Below are 23,553 nucleotides of genomic sequence, written 5' to 3'. Positions count from 1 at the left end.
TGCAAAAAATCCATGCTGGCTATAGCATACAGCCACTCTTGTGGCTGTATAATATATGAATCAGAATGCAGTAATCCTTCTGTTTTGTGATACAGTTCCATGTTAAAAACAACATTCTAAAATGCATGTAAAATATGTATCTTTAGTTTATAGTGCATACAAAAATGCATGTTTTAGGGTAAATGTGTATTTTGTGAAAAAAGATGTTCAGAAATCATGCAAATTTTTATGCTTTTCAAAAAAGAAAGTCAAATTGATGCCAGAATAGAGGGGTCATGTCGGAACCCTTTCGAACTTGTACCAACTGGAAATAGACCAATCAATCCCTCATATTGTATTCAGATTGTGTTTGAGAAAAGTATATCACTTGAACCTATTTTGACTTTTAGACTGCCCATTTACATTGCTTATAATCCTATCAACATCCTTAACATTTTTTCCCTTTTATGATTGCTATGATGGTTTACACCAGCCTTTCCCAACCTTTGGGTCCCCAGATTCCCGTCTTTCCTGACCATTGGCAATGCTGGCTGAGGCTGATGGGAGTTGTGGTCCAACAACATCTGGAGGCACACTGGTTGGGAAAGGCTGGTTTACACTAATGACATTTCTTGGTTTTGGTCAAGCAGTCTCTTTGCTTTCTACAAGTTCAAACAGCCATTTATCTTAGGCAGCTAGAGTATCAGAACAAATGCATCACCATATGTGAACTCCATTTCTAACACAACCCTTTCAAATCTGCAGATTATAGGCATGGAGATTTTGTGTGTGTGTCTCTCTCAAGTCTAAGAGGTAGATTTTGTCTGGCTTCCAGTGCTGCAATACCCACTTGAAATGATATTTCTTTATTCATTATGCTAGCAGCTGCTTATACTTTCTTTTAACTTTGGGAAAACTCTCTTATTGCCCTTTGTGACAGCACTCATCCTCATACTGTTGTCAAGGCAGAGGCAGACAATATTTTTATTCATTAAATCGAACCCAGGCAATATAAAAACCCTGAAAGAGAGTGTCTACAAAAGCACAAAGAACAAAGAGGTTTAACCAGGCACTACAGTAACAGAAGAAGAACAAATCCACAGAACCATGCAAAATTATTGCTTTGTAGTGAGAAGGCAGAAGAGAGAATAGGAGTTTCATTAAACACTAAGGGGAAAATTATTGCAGTAAATTAAATAGATCCAGTATTCTGCAAATGTGTGGCTCAATATGAATGTGTTGTAATTATGAGTAGCAAATGGAACATCTAGTTACCTTTCTGCAGTATCAGTTTGGGCACATTATCTAATCCATCCATCCATCCACCCACAAACAGAAAGACTGCGACTAAATCCCTCACATTGTTTTTACTACCAGCATGTCAAGATCTTTTCCTGTCCCCTCACCCCGTGTTACTTATTTTTTTAAACACAGATCTGTCCATAAAATGTGTCACTTCCGTATAAGGGGTAGCAACTAGCTCACTGTAGCAATAGTAGCAATAGTCAATTGGGAATGGTTACTGCAACTATGATAGTATAATTCAATGTTCCTGCACCAGGATAGGAGGAAACATTGACATAGACAGACATACACAAATCAAATACATCTTAACAACATGGCCTTAAGGACCATCTTCTTCCATATGAACTTGCCCAAAAGGGCAGCTGAGATCATCTTCAAAGGCCGTTCTTGTTGACCATTGAACCGCACTGTCACTGAGTTTGTTTTCCATCAAGTCTGAAAAACTGTAACTAGGGGGGGTTATGTCTTTGCCCAGTCTGGGAACGGACTGCCAAGGCCGTTGCTATGGTAACCATCGATATAAACTGGGAAAAGTTCTAGCAGCTATCTGTGTTAAGCTGGTTTTCTGTGTATTGCCTCTGAACTGAGAGGTTCTCTTTTATGTTTACCTTTGGAGAGAGATGTACCAGAAGGGGGGTGACTGACGAAACTGTACATGTATTTACTCTTAAGCCTTTGGCCGTAATGTCTTAATAAAGACTCTTAACATGCTCTAATGCTCTGAAGAAGTTTCTTGCTCAACTTAACTCCAACGTAATGTATGCTGTTTCACGCAACAACGCACACACGTCAACAGGGGTTATGGGCCCAGATCCACAGCGCATTACACGGGAGTAAGTTGCTGGTCTGAACGGCAGACGGAGTTCCAGAGAGGGCAGCTTGATTGATTGAACCAGACAGAGGTGAGCAACATGGCTGTAAACCTGTCTGGGGGAGGCTTGCCAATGGAACGATTGACGGAAAAGAATTATGGCAGCTGGAAGCCAAGGATGTGGGCTTTGCCGATAAAAGAAGATTTATGGGACACAATAGATGGACCCACTCCGGCGGTACTGACTGCGGCCTGGACGCGTAGAGATCAGAAGGCGCAGGCTTTTATACTTCTGGCTCTATCTGACTCTCAACTGCTACACGTGAGAGATGTTACAAACGCCAGACAGATGTGGGATGTGTTGGAGGCTCTTCATGTGCAACAGACTGCGGGATCTAGATTGTGTTTGGCACGGAAGCTTTATCAAATGCGCTTCACGGGTGAGTGCGAAATGTGTGAGCATCTCACGGAATTCAGATGCCTGTTTGCTGAGTTGACGGACCGAGGCATCGAACACTCTGAACTTCAGAAGACCTATCTGATACTGGCTTCGCTCGATGGGACTTGGAATAATATGGTCATGGCTTTCGAAGCCATGCCTGACAGAGGTTTGAACATTGCGTTTATTGAGGAAAAACTGACCCAGGAATGGCAGCGGAGACAAGAGGCGAAAAGTGCTGAGGAAAAGCAAAGAGCCAAGCTGAAAGAAGAAAGCAGCAGCAGACAGGAAAACAAGCAAGAGCATCAAAGGCTGAAGTCTTGTTATGCCTGTGGGGCTCGTGGGCATCTCCGAAAAGACTGTGCAGTCAAGCGAAACTCCAGGGACGGAGGCTTGAAGCAGGGAAGTGTGAACTTTGTTTGTAAACAGAAGCCACAAACTTTAGCACCTGTTAACTGGCTTGTTGACAGCGGGGCAAGCCATATATTAATCAAAGACAGAAGTTTGTTTTATGCTTCAGAAGAAGTGCAAGATTTTGTGCAACTTGCGGATGGATCACAGAAACGGGTGGAAGCCTGAGAACTGGTGCGATTTAATAAACTTGGGATAATGTCAGAATGTTTGTTTGTTCCGGAATTGGCTCATAACATATTGTCAGTCAGAAAACTGGTGAGTTGTGATTTTTCTATATTGTTCCACAAAGACCAATGTTATATAATGAGGGGAGATCAAGTGTGTTTGCAGGGAAGCCTTAATGATTCACAGTTTGTAATAAAGAGCAGTCAAGCAGGGTGTGCTGTGTTAAACGCTAAGACACAGGTACATCAGGGCTGCGTCCATGAATGGCATCAAAGGCTGGGGCATGCAAACCTTGACACGATTAAGAAAACCCCATTGCATAGTGAAGACATGCGTTTGAAGGATTGTGGACAGTTAATGGATTGTGATTCTTGTCATAAAGCTAAAATGACTATTGCACCAATTAACCGGGAGGCTGAAAGAACCACAACAGCTCCCTACCAGCTAGTTCATGTTGATTTATCAGGGCCAATAAATGCTTCACGAGGAGGTGCGAAATTCTTTATGGTACTGGTTGATGATTTTACGAAATACACTCATGTTTATTTGCTTAAGCAGAAAAGTGAAGCTGAGCAGAAGCTGAAACTGTTCATTAAGAGAATCGAAACTCAACATGACGTCACTGTGAAAGCGATTCACTCAGATCAGGGGGGGAATTCATGAGTAAAGCATTGAGTGACTTCCTTGAGAGTAAGGGAATAAAACAGAATTTTACAGCTCCTTTTAGCCCGTTTTCCAATGGATCTGCTGAGAGAAAAAATAGGGTGCTTCAGGAAACAATGAGAGCCATGCTGATGGATTGCAGTTTAGGGAATTCTTTCTGGGGAGAAGCAATTCTTTATGCGAATTATATTCACAACAGGGTGTTACACAGTGCACTTGGAATGTCTCCTTATGAGAAAATCACTGGCAGAAAATCGAAAATACAACACATTCAAAAATTGGGGGCAAGATGCTGGATCCACATTCCACAGGGAAAAAGGAGGGGCAAGCTTGCGCCCAGAGCACTGCAAGGTTTTGTTTTGGGATTTCAGAATGCATATTTCAGAGTTTGGTGTCCAGAAACACAGCAGTTAATTCTGAGCAGAAGCATTAAAGTCTCAGAAAAACCTTGGGATCAAAGGGAAACAGTTGTTCTTACAGGGTCAGATGACACACAAGAACAATCATTTAAGCCAGATCTTAACATTAAAGTGGAAGGCACACAAATACCTCTCAGAGATGCTTTGAATGAGCTCATTTGTGCAAAACGCAGATCAAAGAAACGTAAGGCTGTGGAAATGGAATCTCCTGTGCAGGCTGTGCCAAGCACAAGCACAGATGGGGGGGCTGAGAGAGCAGAAGCTCTGGTACCTTTAAGACGTTCTACAAGATCAAACATAGGGAAACCACCTGAAAAATTCACTGTGGGGTTGGTATCCAGTCCTGGAATGCATAAACTAGTGGAAATGGATTCTGACACTTTGTATTTGACATGTGTACAGCCAAAGTTTGATTGAATAAAGTTCTAGCTAAATGTACAGAGATGTTTTGAACTGTACTGAAATGTGAGCTGTATTGCAAGATGTATTGGAGAAATGTATTGTTGTTATTGTTGTAATGAGTTACAGACATGATGGGAAAAAAGGGGGATTGTTGACCATTGAACCGCACTGTCACTGAGTTTGTTTTCCATCAAGTCTGAAAAACTGTAACTAGGGGGAGTTATGTCTTTGCCCAGTCTGGGAATGGACTGCCAAGGCCGTTGCTATGGTAACCATCGAGATAAACTGGGAAAAGTTCTAGCAGCTATCTGTGTTAAGCTGGTTTTCTGTGTATTGCCTCTGAACTGAGAGGTTCTCTTTTATGTTTACCTTTGGAGAGAGATGTACCAGAAGGGGGGTGACTGACGAAACTCTACATGTATTTACTCTTAAGCCTTTGGCCGTAATGTCTTAATAAAGACTCTTAACATGCTCTAATGCTCTGAAGAAGTTTCTTGCTCAACTTAACTCCAATGTAATGTATGCTGTTTCACGCAACAACGCACACACGTCAACAGTTCTCTGGGTGGTCCTATCTTTGGAAGCTAAGTGAGTGGCCAGAGGAGGAGGATGTCTCCTCTAAATTAGGCTGTTGAAATGAAGAAAGTTTGTGGATGAAGACATAGGATTTTTGTATGAAAGGACTGTGAATTAATTTCTGGCATCAAGAACAAATTCCTGGGGTTGGCATGTGCTCTGAGGTGTCTTGGCCTGCATACTGATAATGCTTAGATCATCACTACACATTCATTTCATTTCATTTATTTACAAAATTTATATTCCACCCAATAACATTTTTTTTCTTTTTCATGCTTTCCCAGCGAATGGAGAATTCTGCTTCCCCCCCTCCTCCAGAGAATATTTGAGAAAATCCTGCCCCCCATTCTGCTTTGATTCTCCCTTGCTCTCAGATCCTTAGAGGATACAATGTCTTCAATATCTTTTCTTTTCACAAACAACTTCTGTGCTTGTGGAGATTCTTGTGTTTTTGTTTTTTCATCTGCGAAAGCAGTTGCACAAACTGATACACATTATAAAAGGAGGGCAGCACAATTCCATGCAGGTTATTGCTGGTTAAACCAACATTTCTGTTCCAGTTTTACAGCTTGCTTTGATGTGTGAGAACATGTACAGTTTGAGAAGGTGATAAAAGCAACATTGAATCTTGAAGCATAGCCAATGCAAGGCACAGTTTCAAAAACATATTGCTGTATTATTTTTATGATGCATGTAAGGCTTTGCCCATATATATCCATAGCCAGTGCTAGTCAAATGTAACGATGTTAAATGTGCCTGGGAATGTTCTGGGGAATGTACATCCCATTGAAAGTAATGCAGTGCTGACAGACATTTATGTTCAGATGCACATTCAGGTGTGGGTTCAGATTTGATTTCTCCTGTTCTTTACTTAGCTCATGTAAGTGTTTGTTTCTGTCCCCAATGGAAAGTAAATCTGCTGGGCCTGGCAACCAAGAGGTCTTCTGTATCTTTAAAAGTTGTGCAGGGGGAAGGGAGAATTCCACCTTATGGTTTTTCTCATTACAATGTTGCAAGAACACCTGCACTTGGCTGACGTTCTCTTCTCCTAAAAATACAGGATCAGTCTCAGGCCAGAAACCTGGCAACCCACAATCTGCCATCCACTGAAGTCAGTTTTAAAACATGCATTGATTGTAATGGATCTGGATTTCATGTTGATGTGTTCAGAGGGAACACAAAAGCTTATGCCAGAATAAATGTGTTAGGGGTGGTATTCAATGCTAGTCCTGCTCAGAGTAGACCCACTGGAGTTAATAGAAATGGCTAACTTAGAGTAGACCCACTGAAATTAATGAACATAAGTTAGCCATGTCTATTAACGAGTGGGTCTACTCTGAATAGGACTTCGTTGAATATAACACTGTTGGTTTTGCTACAAAAAACTAACATGGCTACCCGTCAGGAAATTGCCACAATTCTAAGTGTCTCTGGTAATTGCCCTCAACTGCTACATACAATCCCTGGGGTAGGATAAACCTTACAAACCTGATTTTATTTTTCAATACTGTTTCTTTTTCTTCTTCCTGACTCCTCCCCTCCTTTTTTGGCCCTGCAAGACCCAAAGAAGGCCTGAGTCATTCATTTAGCAAAGAACTCTCCTTAGAAAGACAACCTAGGCTGTTCTAGTTTGTGCTACTTTTCAGATCAATGAATATCAAACAGTTGTCCTAGGGGAAAAAATAATATGAATAATTTATTACATTATTAGCTTTTTCAAATGCATGCTATTTTTCTCCAAAATATATAAAAAGCATTTTCCCCAGAATTATCCTTGCTTGATTACACTTGAAGGACTCTGCTTTAAAGTTGCTTATATGTAATCTGTTTATCACAGTACGATTGAGCGCGTGGTGCCATGTGGCTGTCTCATTCAAATTAAAATATTCCACTGTAGAATTTGCAGACTGGGAAGCTTTCCAGGCACACATGGAGAAAAGTACAACTTGTTTATCACAAGGGACAGGGAAGGCAGAATAAACTGCAGGTATTGCATTTTTTAAAGTGCATGTCAAAGTACATGGCGACAGTGAGACCCAAAATTAAAGTTTCCTTATTCTTCAGAGAACATCCCTGTTCATTACCTCATATTGTCTCATATTTTATAGTTAAAAAGCTCTTCTGACTTTTGCCCACTTTCAATAAAATGTTCCCTATGGCTACAGTCCTCTCCTATTCACACTTACATGGGAATAAGTCACACTGAATTCAGTGGGGCTTACTTCTGTGTAGGATTGTACTGCAAGTTATACATAGGAACGCAGGAAGCTGCCTTATGTGATTGGTCTAAGTAGCTCAGTATTGTCTACAGTTCTCCAGCGTTTCAGAGAGATTACTCCCAGATGTACCTAGAGATGCCAAGGGATGAACCTAGGTCCTGCATCCAAAGCAGATGCTATTCCACTTACTATGGCCTTTCCCAGTCCAATATTACTGTGCCATCCTACCCATTCATAAAACCTGCTGTTCAGGCAATGTTTGAGAGTGGCCATTCTAGTCATGATCCAGAGACATCCGTGGGCAAAAGACAGCAAGCAAGCAAGCAAGCAAGCAAGCATCTTGGTTTTGGCTTCAGAAACATCCCTAGACAAATCTGAACCTACTGTCTAAAATTCTGCAGGAGGCCTGTCAGAAGGAGGATCATTGTACACATTCAGAATAATCATGTGCTATAGCCTTTGGAGGATAATACAATTACAGGGGAAGGTTAATGAAAGCTCTTGCAATGGGGGGGAACCCACTCTGCACTTAAAATAATAACTAGGATGTCATAACAAAGTTCTCCCCAGAGGACGGGCCTGGGAGCCAATTCTAAAAAATCAGAAAAGTAACATATCAAAGATTAGCACTGCTCTACACTTTTTTCTTGCTATATTACCTTTAATTGCTTCCATGTGTACAACAGTAAATAGAGATTTGGGTTCCTACTTCCATTTTTTCCTATCACAACACCTTCAGCTACAGAAGGGTAGTTAGTTGTTGGGCACAGCTTGTGTTACGTGGTGAACCCAGAACAGACTTCTACTACTGCAAAAGGAACAGCTGTGCAGATTTTAGCTGAGCGATTAACAAAAAACTTAATTTAGCCAACGATTATTAAAAGAAGCCAATTTAACAAAAAAGAGTAGTGTTGACAAAGTCCTCAGCACCACATATAGCTCTTCTTGATGCATAGTATAATGCATTATCATCCTTAAAAGTGAGACATGATCATTTAGCATGCTTGGAGCAGTCCTATAAATTTTTCCACAATCTTTGAAATGCAAAGCCTTGGTCTTAAAAAAACCCATGATAATATTTAACAATGGCATGGTTGGCATTGTATAAGCCTGACTGAAGATATCACAGCAAAATGCATAAGGCTGATGCTGGACATTAAAAAAAAAAATCTCTTGCCAAAATTTCATCAGTGGGGTAGACATAATGAAAATTTGATATGACATTGACATGTCAGTCATACCAGATTCATAGAAATGCTGAAGCTACAATGACAAGTCATCATGGGCCTGTGATATGAATTAAGCCTAATATGTATACTTTAAAAATACACACAAATGGATTCAAAGTCCAGTTGTACAGCAGCATTCATTCGTGCCTTGAAATGTCAGTATTTCAGAAAGCAGCTATAATGAAAGAAGGTTCTTTAATAATTGTATACGTTTCAGCTGGAATGGAAATAAAAAGCACAGTAAGTAAGGGCACTTTTCTACCAAGGAAGATTGGGGGGAGGGGTGCCATTATTTGCCTCCCAACATATGTTTGCTAATTTTATCTGAAACCTTGCCAGCTTTCTGTTTAGTCTGCTATTGAGGTCAAACACTCTGAATGTGTAAAAATTATAATTACCTATTTTGCCTTGATTTTGATTTTATTAGCAGTATCAGTCTCTAAGGAGCTCCAAATGTCAGCAGTCAGTGATGCTTAACTATAGTGGATCTCATGGGATTACAACAGACAGATGCCATTGAACACATATGCCAGTAATCAGGATAAAACAGTTCTATTGCTAAAGATGTAGCCACTTAAACCCCTCATGACTTTGCCTGAGAAACTATGTAAATACTAGATTTCTGCCTAATTCAGGGTTTTCCATACTGTGGTCTGTGGTCCACCAGTGGTCCATGAGATTTATTCAGGTGGCCCATGGCATGTTGTATCTAGCACAGCAGATTACAATTGCTACAACAGGCAGAAAAATCATTAAGTGGTCTGCCAAGACTCTCAGCAATTTTCAAGTGGTCCATGAGGAAAAAGGTTTGGGAACCACTGGCCTAACCAATTTTGCAGGGTTGTTGATCAAATGAAGAGGGGGAGACTCATGCATACCACCTTGAACTTGTTGGAGGAAAGGCGGGATATAAAAGTAATAAATCAATAATCTGTGGAGACTTTCTAAAGACAGAGGAAACTTGGATGGCAATCCTAAATTTATTAGAGAGTAAATCCCATTGAACTTTGTGAGACTTATTTTATTTAATTTAATTTATTTATTATTTGATTTATATCCCGCCCTTCCTCCCAGCAGGAGCCCAGGGCAGCAAACAAAAGCACTAAAAACACTTTAAAACATCATAAAAACAGACTGTAAAATATATTAAAACAAAACATCTTTAAAAACCAAAAAGGTTTTAAAAAATCTGTTTTTTTAAAACAAAAAGATTTAAAAACATATCAAAAGCAATTCCAACACAGAAGCAGACTGGGATGAGGTCTCAATTTAAAAGGCTTGTTGAAAGAGGAAGGTCTTCAGTAGGTGCCGAAAAGATAACAGATGGCGCCTGTCTAATATCTAAGGGGAGAGAATTCCAAAGGGGAGGTGGCACTACACTAAAGGTCCACTTCCTATCTTGTGTGGAATGGACCTCCTGATAAGATGGTATCTGCAGGAGGCCCTCACCTGCAGAGCATAGTGATCAACAGGGTCTATAAGGGTAAGACAATCTTTCTGGTGTCCTGGTCCCAAGCTGTATAGGGCTTTGTACACCAAAACCTCACCCTCAGAACAATATTCTGAAAGAAACATTAAATATTTACTGAAATCCTAAAGGCTGGTTACAGGTTTTTCACAGTGGCCCCACTAAGAAAAGGATATGGATGCCATGCCTTGCACTGACTTGGTACCAGACATGGAGTCCTTCAAGGATGAACCAAACACCCCACAGTCCAAGGACCTTGAGGAGCAAACAAGTGCTGAGGACTCAGATCTGCTGGATACCTCCTGGAGCTGTCAGAGTAGAACCACTCCCAATCTTCAAGAACACCAGAGCGCAAAGTTTTGGGGATAGACCAAAGAGTGACATTATAGTATGTGACTTTGCATGCAGAGTCTTCATTCTACTCATGAGAAAGAAATTTACTTGTGAATAAGCGATCCTTGGAACTCCTTTAACATCCACAGGTGTGGTTACATCTAGGCCACAATAAGCTCTTCTTCTTGTGCCTTCTAGTTTTTGGAAACAACACAAGTCAGTGGCTTCTTGTTTCTGATTCTTCCTCCTTGCTGGACTCCCTGTGATATTGACCTTGGACTGCTTCCTGACCTTGGTTTTGAATCATGCTTGGGCCTCCCTGATTTCCTGCGCTTTACCTTGATCTGTACTAGCAACCCTGCCTGTGTTGGACAGTACTTTAATGAGAGGCTTGTATATCCATGGGCTGGGACTCTAGCTCCTGAGGGCACCCACTGCAATGTGGCAATGGAGTAGTTACAGAGAAGATGATGGCACATCTAACCAAAACTTATTACTCTTTACTACTCAGTGTTCATACAATGTCAATGTATCTGCACAAAAATAATTTCTCAAGTCTCTAACAGTATGCTTCCAAGTCAAGGATTTTACTTTAAAAGCTTTTGTTCAGCATAATTAACCTTGAGTTAAAATAATATTATGAATTTAGCCTGAATATGTGAAATACTGGCTAACTTGTTTTAATAGCATTTAAGCTCATCTTTTGTGCCCTAGGTTCAAGAATTCTTGGTTATACTTAGTATTAATTCTGAGCCCCTTTCAGAGCCCCTTTCAGAGCCTTCCATAAGGCCAGGAGAGCTTGGCTCACATGCCTATGGAGAAAAGGCATCAGTTGCAGGGAGATAACAGGTTAATTGCAGGGACAAGGAATCTGTGGTCCTCCAGATGTTGCTGGATTCCATCAGCCCCCCCCCAGGTGAGGGAAGTTTGGAGTTGTAGTCCAACAACATCTGGAGGGCGACAGGTTCCCCATCCTTGCTTGTTCAGATTCATATTAGCCTCGATGCCTGAACAAAACCTCCATATCCCAAGGTGGTATATCTGATGCTGGGGACTGTCAACAGGGAAGCAAGCCATCATCTTTCATGTCTTCATCACAGGCTTGCTAGAGGCTTCTGGTTGGTCCATTGTGGAAAGCAGATTGTTGAAATTAGAGGCAAACCGCCTTGGCTCTTCTTATTAAAGAACGCCTCCTGCCAACATGCTTCGTTGGTGCAGCACCCTCTGCAGGATTTGATTATACATTTGGGTGGCAATAGTCTGGGAATGTTGAAGGGGAAAGCCCTTATCATTCAGGCTTGCCAGGACTTTGTGGTCATATGCAGTAGGTAGCCTAGGACCATGATTGTTTGGTCCGATATTCTCCAGAGGAGAATTTGGAGGGGCGGGAATGATCCCAGAGGCCTGAATAAGGCTAGCCGTAAAGTAAATAGGGAAGTCCGGCTCACCCTTGTTTATCAGCAGGGCGAGGTAATAAATCATCCGGAGGTGAGGTGTGAGAGGGCCAATCTTTACTGGCCAGACGGTGTACATATGTCTGACCTTGGTAACAATCTGTTTCTTTCTGATCTGCAGACTGCCCTGCGTGAATTAATTTGGCGCAGATGGGGGAAGAGGGACTAAGCAGAGGCTTGTCCTCTTCTGTGGCAGATTGTGATGGAATTTAACAAGGTAGGGTTTGGTGACCACCCTTAGGCACCCGTTAAGGTGATTGGTGGGTTCTGAGGTCTGCCTTCCAGGTTGTGTGGCCCCTTGGCAGGATAAGGCTCACCTTTGGGGCTATCCTGTACCACCCACTCAGAGGTTATGCAGCCCTGAGGGGGGTGGATCAGGAAGGCCTCCTTAATCACCCTGCGGGGATGGGGCCGGGAAGAAGGGATTAGACTTGGCTCACCCCCCTTTTCTCATGGCAGGATGCCCTTGCCCAATGGGTGTGAGATAAGTTCCACAATGGCTCTGCAGATCATTCTACCATGCAATCCAGCATGTAATTGGCTTTATTCAATAAACGTGGCCCTTGATTTATGTTATGAGGCAGAGCCTTGGAGCCTGTTAAAAACTACAGTTCCCACCCCACACCCCTTCTTATGTGGCTCATCATGCAATCCAGAGGTATTGTGTGAAGGAAGACCAAGGGCAGAAGAAACAAAAATTAATCAGAAGCTACTGCATAAATGTTCTTCATAAATGTTATCTTTTTCTTTGGCAGATTTGCCTCACTCACAGTGAATCTTCCATTGTTCTAAGTAGCCTTAGTTTTCTCAGGGTCAGAGAGAAAAATGCACACTCATACAAAATCAGCAGATTCCCAAACCCCTCTTTTGCAGGAGGGGGAGAGAGGAAAAAGTCTTTTAAAACCGAGGCTTGAGTTTAGTGAAAGAAGAAGAAGAAGGGGGTGCAAGAGAGTTGGGGGTGCAAGAGGGCTCCAACACGTGTACTCCGCTCTCAAGAAACGCAGGGACAGAACCGGGGAGAAACTCTGGGTCTCAGTGCAAAATCTTGAGACCAGGATCAGAGCTCTTCCACACAGCTTCAGCTGTATTCAACCTCCCACTCCGGGTATAGGATAGGTAATCTCTCCTACCTGTCACTCTTTATAGTAATAGGGTTCTTTGATCTTTTTAGTTTAATGTTATGCATGGGTTAGGATATCAGTGATTATCAGTGATATCAGGGCATTCTCAGTGGCGGCCCCCACTCTCTGGAACTCCCTCCCATTCGATCTTCGCCATGCCCCTTCCCTAGATACATTTCGCCGAGCCTTAAAAACATGGCTCTTTGGACAGGCCTTTGGGGTCCCCGGGGTGGGCTAATTTCTTTATATTGTTTTAAAATTGTCTATTGATGGCCCTGTACTGCCGCTTTTTAAAATGGTTATTGTTGACTGCGCTGTATTTTATTATGTATTGTATTATTATGTATTGTTGAATTTAATGTTGTACGTCGCCTAGAGTGGTTTCGGCCAGATAGGCGACTCAAAAATTAAATTTATTATTTATTATTATTATTATTAATGCTGCCATGCACTCAAGTAATTCTGTAATGCTATTCTATTCTTTCTCTCAATAAAATCAAGCTTTGCTTTATTTTGGTTTGGACCTGCATTTCTTGGGTTAAATATATATATATATGCACTGTTTAGGCACATTTCAGGGCAAAGCGCTTGTTTTTATCCCTAGCAAAAGATCCCCTCCTCTCAAGAAGGTGTGTTTCATGGGACATGGAGGTGGCAAGTTCACACACTCAGGTTCCCAAGAGCACGTGTCGTAACAATCTGGTGGAGAATCAAGCGGGCAGCAAGGGTTGCGGGAAATAAAGTAACATGTGAAAAGTCCTGCAATCCAGGGAAACAGGTAGCCAAGTTCTGAATGTGTCTGAAATGAGTGTGATTTCCTTTTCCTTTGTTACTATGTTTTGCTGTCTCTTGTTTTAAAATAAGTGGGGAAATGTCCTTTCAGTGCTTTGTTAAAATTTAGAGGTTAAGGTATAGAAATTCCCTGGCACATTGTTATCTTCCTCCCCTTCTGTCCCTGGCAACAAAGCTTTGGCACAATTGTGGCACAGTGATTAGCCAAGGTTAACCCACTGGTGGCCAGAAGCTACTAAGAGGGTTCCCTAAACTGGGTCCCATCCATTTTGAAAGCCCTTGATAACATTTGTGTCTCCCTCCCCTTCCCCAACGTCCTGGGAAACGAAGCCTTGCAAGTATTTTGAGCCGGTGGGGCTAGGTACTTGGAAAAGGTGGAAACAGGATTTGCACTGGGAATGTTCAGTGCTCTGGCTGGCAGAGACTCCTAACTGGTTCCTGTCCCTTTAGATACCCCCCACCTCTGTTGTTTTCCTTTTGAGAGTCAATCTGGGAGGAAAAGCTGGTGACAACAGCTTTACTCATGAGTGACTTGATCTGGGAATGTGGCATTTGAAGGTGGCTCATACCTGAACTTATTTTGAGACTAGGCTTGGTTGTTTGTGTGTGCACTATTGTATTCTTTGCATTTGGCTTTTGGTGTTGGAGATTTCTAAGCTATGGCAAAAGTGGCAGCCGCGGAGGGAACAAAATGCTTTATGAGTCCAGTAGAGTGCCTAGAGAAATGGTTGATTAAGAAAGGAAGGTGTGTATGGGATGATGATTGTTTTAAGACAGATGACCCTATGAAAACCATGACTGAGGCCTATGTGGGATATTGCAAAGAATGCAGGCCTTCCAAATCAAATAAAAGTGCTGCAGCCGCTTGGGAACTTTATAATGCATGTCAGGATTTGTCAGATCTGTTAGAGGAAGAACGCAAGAAAAGTCAGGAGTCAAGGAGTAAGTTGGCACAGGCAGAGGAGGCATTTGATAAGGAAAGAGAGGTTTTTGCCACAGGTCGAAGTAGTTTGATTGAGGCCTTTGATAATGAATGGGTAGATTTGAATGAAGGATGGAGAAATGATTGTGACATTTTGGCCGTGAACAAATGAATATGGTAGCAGAAAAAATCAGGTGGGCTTCTTCTTTAAGACAAATGGAGAGATGAAGCATTAGTCCAGGCTGAGATGGCTCATAAGGAGTTGAAAAAGAAGGAGGATGAATGTACCAGGGCAAAATTAACTGCTGAACACCTGGTGGTTAGAGCACGAGAGTAAAAGTTGAATGTTAGCCATGATGAGAGCAAAGCTCAGCTGAAAGAACTGGAAAGACAGTTGCAGGTCCAACAGGGGCTGGTGGCCACAGTTATGCATGTTTTGGGTGATGGGGATGAGGAATGGGGCCTTCCCCCCCTCCCAGAAGATGCTGTATCATCTGCTCCTTTAAATCCTGAATGGAAGGAGTCACAGGTACTTGCATCCATTATAATGAAAAATGTGGTGGAAACCACTGGGATGGGGCCAGCTCATAATAAAATTGTCCAAGAGGTTGTACGTTGGTCCCCTCCCCAGGCAAAGACAGTGGCTGATAGTTTGGGTCCTTTGAATAAGGACATCGTTTTGACATGGTTAACTAGGGCAGATGAAATGTATTCTACTGCTGATGCTCAAGATTTAATGCAAGTGGCAAGATATTGTGCCAATGAGCAGGATGGAGCATCCACAGAGGCAAGGTTCAGAATGGGGAATGCAGGGGATGTGTATGACTGGATGAGAATTGTGATCAAAGCTCTGTTGCCTGGGATGAATGTATTAAAGGTATATGTTATGGAGAGTCAAGGTGTAGGGGAAAGCCCATGTGAATCGGAAGAAATTCCTTGCACGTTTATCAGAGCATGTCAGACTACGGGAAGATGGCCAGTATGAGTATAACAACAGAGACTTTCTGGAAGCTGTGCACATGGGGTTAAATGCTCAAATGAAGTTAGCAATAGGGAGAATGGATCTTGAAGGTGTTACTTGGTGGGAATTGAGTGTGGCTATTTCTCAAGTCTCTGAGCTCCTTCAAGAGGTTGGAGGGGGGTGAAAAGCCACCACTGCACAGAAGAAGGTTCAGCTTGAGCCGATTCAAACTGTCACATATACCAATCAGGGGCCTCATTCATCTGTTGTACCCAATGCAAATCGGGGACCCCAGGGAAGAGGAAACTATCGCCCTTTCTTGGCCCCTGGTTCCAATCAGGGTAATTTCGCATCAAAGGGGGCAGAAAGAAGATCTGGGTTCAATAATTCCAGCAGCAATCACGGCAACTTTTCTCCCCCCAGAAAAGGCCCTACTCAGACACAACAGGGGAATGAACAGGTGGATTTTGGGGATTCCTTCTGTAATCAGCTTTGGTCCATGCTTAGAAATTTGGGAGAAAATATGGATCAATTTCACAAGCAACCCACTGAAGTTTTGCTGAATGCTTTAAACAGGAGAGCACAGGCACAGGCTCCTGACATGGCCCCATCCACCTCTGCTTCTGTTCCCCCCCCCCACTGCCCCCACTGCTCCTATCCAGCTTTGCTCAGAAGAGCAGAGGCAGGCCATACAAGATGTCCACAATTGAACCCAGGGCTGCCCAGTTCCTGCTGCTCCAGTCACAACTGTGTCTACGTTAGCGCCAGCTTTGTGGGGCAGAATGAATGTGGAGGCCACTACTTGGGAACTGGAAACAGTGGCCAGAAAACCAGGCTTGGGTTTTTCAGATGAATCCAGTCTGCAAAAACCAGAGGTCTTTAGTGCAAATTCTGTAGCTACGGGGGGAGGTGATTCTCTCTTAGAACAGGGTATCATGGATCACAGTGCAGAACCCTCTTTGGCACAAAAGGAAATGTTTTCTTTAACCAAAGAAGTTGAAAGTCCAGAAACAGCTGGAAACAGAAGTGCTCCTGTAAATGAGCAAAGTCCTGTTAATGTTCTTAAAGAGGAACATACAAAAACATCTTCTGAAATTGCAGGCTCTTATTTAAATGCTTCAGATTTGCTTGAAAACAAGATGTGCCATGGAAAGAAATACTGATTTAAATGTTTCCTTTGGGTCTACTACACCACAGTGTCTTGCTAATGAACATTCTTTTCCTAAGGAACAATCTCTTGCTGGCAAACAGCCTTTGGATCAAAACAAGACTCAAAGTATAGAGCTTCTAGCTTCAGGAAGAGTCTATCCAGAATCTGAAGTTACTTTGAAAATTAATACAATTTGGCTTCCAAAACAGCAGCTGGTTTCTGATGCCATCTGCATGAGAATGGACAAGTTGCAAAACCCCAATTCCAACAGGGAGCTGCTTTCTTCATTGTCACGCTTTGTGTGTGCAAATTCCAGCACTGATGCAAATGTGTTATTGCATGCAGTCCCTGACAGGCTGAGTAACAGGGAACCCAGAGCAATTGCTCTGCAAACAGGGTGTTCACCAGTGAAACTCCCTGACATGGTACAAATGGAAGCACAATTGCATTTGGAATGTTATATGCTGGTGATACTGACTGTGCTTTGTTTTGCATCTGCAGCAAGAGAAATCCAAAAGAGGAAGATCCCACATGTATCAGAATTAAGCACAACATTAGGGAAAGGAATCTCAGATTCAAATGCATTACACAAAAAAGATTCGGACACAAAAGCAGCAAAGGATCCTGTAAGCAAATCCAAATCTAAGAAATGGGAAGATGTGAGTGTGACCCATGGTAAGAAGCAGGGAAAGTGCATTCAGATGGTGTACAGACAAAGACATGGGGGTAAGACTTACAGACACACTGACAAAGATGCCTGTAATACTAAATATTTTCTTGGTGCCTCACTGAAGGTACAAGTTCTTGTAACTAAGGAGTGGAAGGACAAACCACCTGATGTGCTTTCTCCCTCCAGTTTTAGTTGTGTGCATGCATCCCAAATTCAGGACTTCATTGCCCAAGATGTAATATGGTATTCTTCAATGGGCATAGCTTGAATGGTGTTATATGCATTTTTTTTTCTTTCCCTGCGTTTTGCAATTGTTCAGTTAGTTAGGGGTTTTTTTGGAAGAAATTTGCTCTGTTTGTCTAAGCAAATGATGAAAGAAGAAAGGATGGGAGGATGGAAGGAGTGCAGAGGTGGTCCTGGAAGTTTAAGCTTCCCTATAGCAGGTAAAAGCATAGTGACATAACCTTTAATAAAAGCTGGTATGTGGAAGGAACCCCAGTTCCCATTGGACAGGGGTAGTTTTAAGATTGAGGCATACAGGATGTAGACAGAAGGTTTGAGAAACGTAGGAAAACCGTGAAAAGGTTAGTGAGTCAGTGACTATTTGTGGTGGGTAAGGAATGTCTTGGGCAAATTAATGGATTGACTCATGGGAGGGGGAGGGAAAAGAATAATTTCTGTTTTATTTTCTTAAAGCACCACAACATGCCCACTATCCTGTTGATGATATGGGGAATCTTAGGAGCACATGCAGCATGGAAGGCAGGTGTCCTGGAAAATACTGACATCGAGCCCATCCCCACAAATGCTTGGATCTGTTATCAGGACACAGTGGTGGAGATGGCCTATCGATTCCCAGGGTTGCTAAGTAATGCTTCCAGGAGACAACAATTGGAAAAATATATCCTCCATCAGCTACCTGTCTCACAGAGTGCTGCTTATGAGAAGTCACGATTAATTAAATGCACCAAGGGTCCCCAGGAGCAGCAAGTTCATTTTTGCCATGATTCTTCTGTGGACACCAAGATTTCTTGCACCCCACGATTCGGTGAAATGTCCCAAGGTAGCGACATGATTCATGAAGAAGTTTGCAACATTTATGGTCATTTTGGGGGAGGGATCACCTTTGCACTTCCAGGTTTTTATGACAAGTGCCAAGAAAAGAAGACCCACCGATGAACTGGCTCTTGTCCTGATTTCATCAAAAGGGGAAGAATATGCCAGAACTATGACAAATTGGCAGAGGTTCAGTGGTCTTATGGACGTGACCAAGATACACACTGTCGGTCCTCCAGACTGGATAATGTCTATCCAGGAAAAGTACTGCCATTATGGACAATATCATATTCCTTTTAATTCAATAGGTTATGATCTTGTTGGATCTCACATGATTAAATTGAACCACCCCCAGCAATTATTGATAAAACCAGGGACTGCACTTAAGGAAGTGGTAGTTTCAGTTGAGAAATTAAACATTGCAGAGGAATTCCCTGTTTGTGCTTCATATTTAGAGATGAGTAATAAGGGATGGGATAATTGGGTTAAACTATGGGAAGGCGAGAATGGGAAGAGAAATAAGCGGGATTTGTCAGGGTGGCTTGGTACTGGAGCTGCTTTTCTGGATGCTACCAATATTGAAATATTAGCCAACAAATTACATTATACCACTGAAGAAATAAGTAAGATGACAGAACCTATCAATAGGGCTCTGGAAAAGACTACTGAAGCCCCCCAAATCATAGCCAGTTTACTTCCAATGTGGGAACAGAGAATGGAAAAAGGTTATCATGACATGATAAATACCATGCAGTCCTTACAACAGACTATTTCCTTGGCCATTACATGCACCTAAATGCAGAATTGGGCCCATACAGTGGCTTTGGAACTTATTCACATGACAGATAGTGGGTTTATACCCAGGGAAATTAGGTCCCTAATTCGACATCAAGTGTCCAAGGGAGAAAGAAAATTGGAAGACTGGTGGAGCCTTGTCAATGCCACATATGATAAACAAAATCATGCATTTAGATTGTCTATTGTAATGGTAGAAGCGTCTGAAATCATTACTGTATATCCTGTAATTCAATTGGGAATCACTGTAGATCAAGATTTAGTTCTTTATGCCCAGGAAGTTCACCAGTGGGCCATAATTAAGCATGCAAGATGGGTAACCATTAATGTGAAAGGTTGTCAACATCATAAGTTAGGATTTGTTTGTGAAGATGATAGTTTGGAATCCCATCAAGATTGCTTTTCTCTCAGAATGATTAATGTATTGTATTGCTCTTTCATGCTAAGAAATTAATCAAGTTCAACCATTGTATATTCTGGACATGGGTGTGTGTGCCTTGGAACGTCTTGTGATTATGCTGTTATTGATAAGTATTATATACAACCTATGCTAAGATATATCAATAGTTGCTTTTGTGGTATTGAGGAAATAGTAGGATGTGATTTTTCATTTAAAGTCCCTGTATGGACCATCCAGAGAATATTAGTTAATCCAGATTTGTTTCAATACCTCAAACCTATTGTATTAGGGTATGGCCTAGCTGATCTCCAGAAGTTACTTTCTCATCCTGTTACAGAAATAATTAGAAGCAGTTAAACAAATGGGAGAGCAAGCTACACTACAGATAAAACACGAGCACCATACAATTACCAATATAGCAGCCAAGATCAAACAGATAGGGGCACATAAATGGTGGGATTCCCTGTTTGGCTGGGGAGGAGGAGCCAAAGGAGGTTTAAACCTTTTAATGCACCCCATTGTGGTGATTCTAATATGTCAAGTTTTTTTGGTCTTCATCTTAATAGCCCTTGTAATATGGATCCAATCTCAAATGGCACAGATATACCAGAGGGAATGCTGCCCCCCACTGCTGCTTGTGCCCCCCGCTGTCCCCACAGTGTGTTCTGCTGCCCCACTGCTCCACCTCTCATTCCCCCACCACAGACACCCCTCCTACTGCCCCACCACCACCCTGCCTCTCATTCCCCCACTGCCGCTGCAGCTCCTGTGGCCCCCCACCCCACCTCTCATTCCCCCACCACCCCTGCCTCTCATGCCACTGCCACTGCACCTCCAGCTGCCCCCACCACCCTGGCTCTTGTTTCCCCACCACTGCACCTCCTGCCACCCTCCCACCTCTCGTTCCCCCACTGCCACCTCCACCACCATCACCACACCTCCTGCTGCCCCCCAGCACCACCCCGCCCCTCATTCCCCCACCGCCACCACCACCCCTCCTGCCGCCACCACCACCACCGCCCCTCCTGCCGCAACCACCACCAACCCCCTCCTGCCGCCACCACCACCACCACCCTCCTGCCGCCGCCACCACCACCCTGACTTTCGTTCCTGTCAGGCCCAGGATGTGACTCAGGAACCAGACCAACGGCTGTAGTTAATTTGTGTTTTATTAGGGTAATGTCCAAACAAAGACTGCGTTTTATCATGAAGCAATACAGGGATACAGGTCCTGCGGCATTGGGAGAAAGTTGACAGAGCAAGGGACTTCTTCCCGCCTGTTCTTTAAGAAGGGGCCAAACGGGCGCACAATCTTTCGCTCCTCCTTAACTGCCCCTCAGGTACTGCCCACCTTCCCCCCTTCTCTCCTGTCTTTTCAGCTGTCTGCATGTGCGCGGTGAGGGGGGAAGCATCACTCCCTCCTCTTCTGAAGTTTCCGATTCCAGGATGGGGGATAGGGGAGGGGCTGATGGTAAACTGCCTCCCCGCTTTTCGGCTGTGAGCAGCCCTCCCTCTTTCCCCTCTTGCTCTGAGCCTGAAAGAGGGGGAGGTGTGAGAATGTCCAGGGAGGGCTAGGCTCCCCGTTGCTAAGCGACCTTATCACTGGCAGTTCCTCTGTTTCGTCTTCGCTCCAAAGGGGGGAAGTTCCTCCCCCTTCCCTCTGCCATCCATCCGAATACTCTTCTCCCAACTCTCCGGGATCCAGCTCCCCGGGATTGGGACCCCAGCTCTGCCTTCCGACACCATCCCCCCTCCCAGGCTGTGCCCCCCTCCCCTTGTCTGGCTTGGGACGGTGGGGAAAACGTTGATGGAAAAGTTTTACCAATTCTGGAGCATGCACATCAGCTGCATCTTCCCATGATCTGTCAGCCACCCCATAGCCTTTCCAGTGAATCAAGTACTGCAGCTTGTGGCGTCTGATCCTGGAATCTAAGATCTCCTCAACTTCAAACTCAAGCTGCTCATTTACCAGGAGTGGAGCTCCGGGAGGTTCCTCCAGACGTAACTCAGTGGGAGGGGCGGCTTTCGTTAAGAGGGATCGATGGAACACAGGATGTATTTTAAACGTGTCAGGCAGCTTCAGTCGGTACACCACGGGATTGATTTGAGTTTCTGTTTCGAAAGGACCCACCCTCTTGTCTTGTAATTTTCTACATTTGCCCGGCATCTGGAGGAAGCGGGTGGACAGCCATACCTGGTCTCCCGGTTGAAGGGGGGGCCCTCCTTCCTGTGCAGGTCAGCAACTCGCTTGTACTCCGTTTTGGCTTCGTTTAACTGCTGTTTCAGTGTCTGTTGCGCCGCTTGCAATTCCTTAAGGAAGTTCTCAGCTGCCGGTACCAGCATTCCTTCTGAGCTGCTTGGAAAGACTTTAGGATGGAATCCATAATTATCGAAGAACGGGGTTTGTTGAGTGCTGGAGTGCAGAGAATTGTTGTAGGCGAACTCTGCAAAATGTAAATATGATACCCAGTCAGTCTGTTGATAGGACACATAACTTCGTAAATATCTTTCCAAAACGGCGTTCAAGCGTTCCGTCTGCCCATCTGTCTGGGGGTGATGGGCGGAGGAGAGTTTTAATTCCGTCTGCAACTGTTTCCACATTGCTCTCCAAAATTTGGCTGTGAACTGAGTTCCTCGGTCTGAGACTACGCTGTTTGGCAATCCATGCAGCCGGTAGACTTCTTTGATGAATAACTTGGCCGTTTCTTTAGCCTCTAAGGCCCCTGCACAAGGAAGAAAGTGTGCCATTTTGGTAAGTAGATCCACCACTACTAAGATGGCTGTCATTCCTTGGGACTTGGGTAGATCAGTTATAAAATCCATGGAGAGGTCCATCCAGGGTTCGTGTGGGACAGGCAACGGTTGTAACAGTCCTGCTGGTGTCCCTGTTTGTGTTTTTGTCCGCAGACAGACAGAGCAGGACTTTACATAACTCTCAATATCCCGACGCATTTTAGGCCACCAGAAGTCCTTGGCCACGTTCTGAATGGTCTTGTAAATCCCAAAGTGTCCCGCTGTGATGGAATCATGACACTGGCGTAGGATTCTGAGCCTTAATTCCCCTTCTGGCACATATCTGGCGGTTTTGAACCATAACAGTCCATTTCTCCAGTGAAAGGTTACTTCTGAGTCTTGACCTTGTCCCGTCTCCTGCTGATATTTTAGCATGTCTGCATCTTCTTGTTGTGCCTTTTTGAGTTCCTCTTCCCATGAAGGCTGGCATACTCCCAACGTTAATTTCTCTGGCGGGATTACGTACTGAGGCTGGTCCTCGGATTCACTTTCTTTGTATTGTGGCTGTCTGGATAAGGCATCCGCTCTCTGGTTTTTGGCTTGGGCATGGTAAGTAATCTGGAAGTTAAACCTAGTGAAGAACTGGGACCATCTTATCTGTCTCTGGTTCAGCTTTCTGGCGGTGTGGAGGCTTTCAAGATTCTTGTGGTCGGAGCGCACTTCAATTCGATGAGAGGTCCCCTCTAGGTATTGTCTCCAGTTTTCAAAAGAGTCCTTGATGGCCAGCAGCTCCTTCTCCCAAACTGTGTAGTTCTTCTCTGCAGGCTTTAACTTCCGAGAGAAGTACGCACAGGGGTGCAGCTCCTTCCCTTCTTGGTCTAATTGTAGCAGGACCCCCCCGATGGCAAAATCTGAAGCATCTGCTTCCACTACGAAAGGGCGGTTCGGATCAGCAAAGCGCAGAATGGGCTCAGTAGCAAACCTTCTCTTCAGCTCCTCAAAGGCCTCGGTGGCGTTCTCTGTCCATTGAAACTTCTTCTTCCCCCTTAAACAGTCAGTCAGAGGAGCTGTTAATTT

The sequence above is a fragment of the Rhineura floridana genome, chromosome 8 (assembly GCF_030035675.1).
Source record: "Rhineura floridana isolate rRhiFlo1 chromosome 8, rRhiFlo1.hap2, whole genome shotgun sequence".
Classification (NCBI taxonomy): domain Eukaryota; kingdom Metazoa; phylum Chordata; class Lepidosauria; order Squamata; family Rhineuridae; genus Rhineura; species Rhineura floridana.
Note: the sequence above shows the minus strand (reverse complement) of the source record.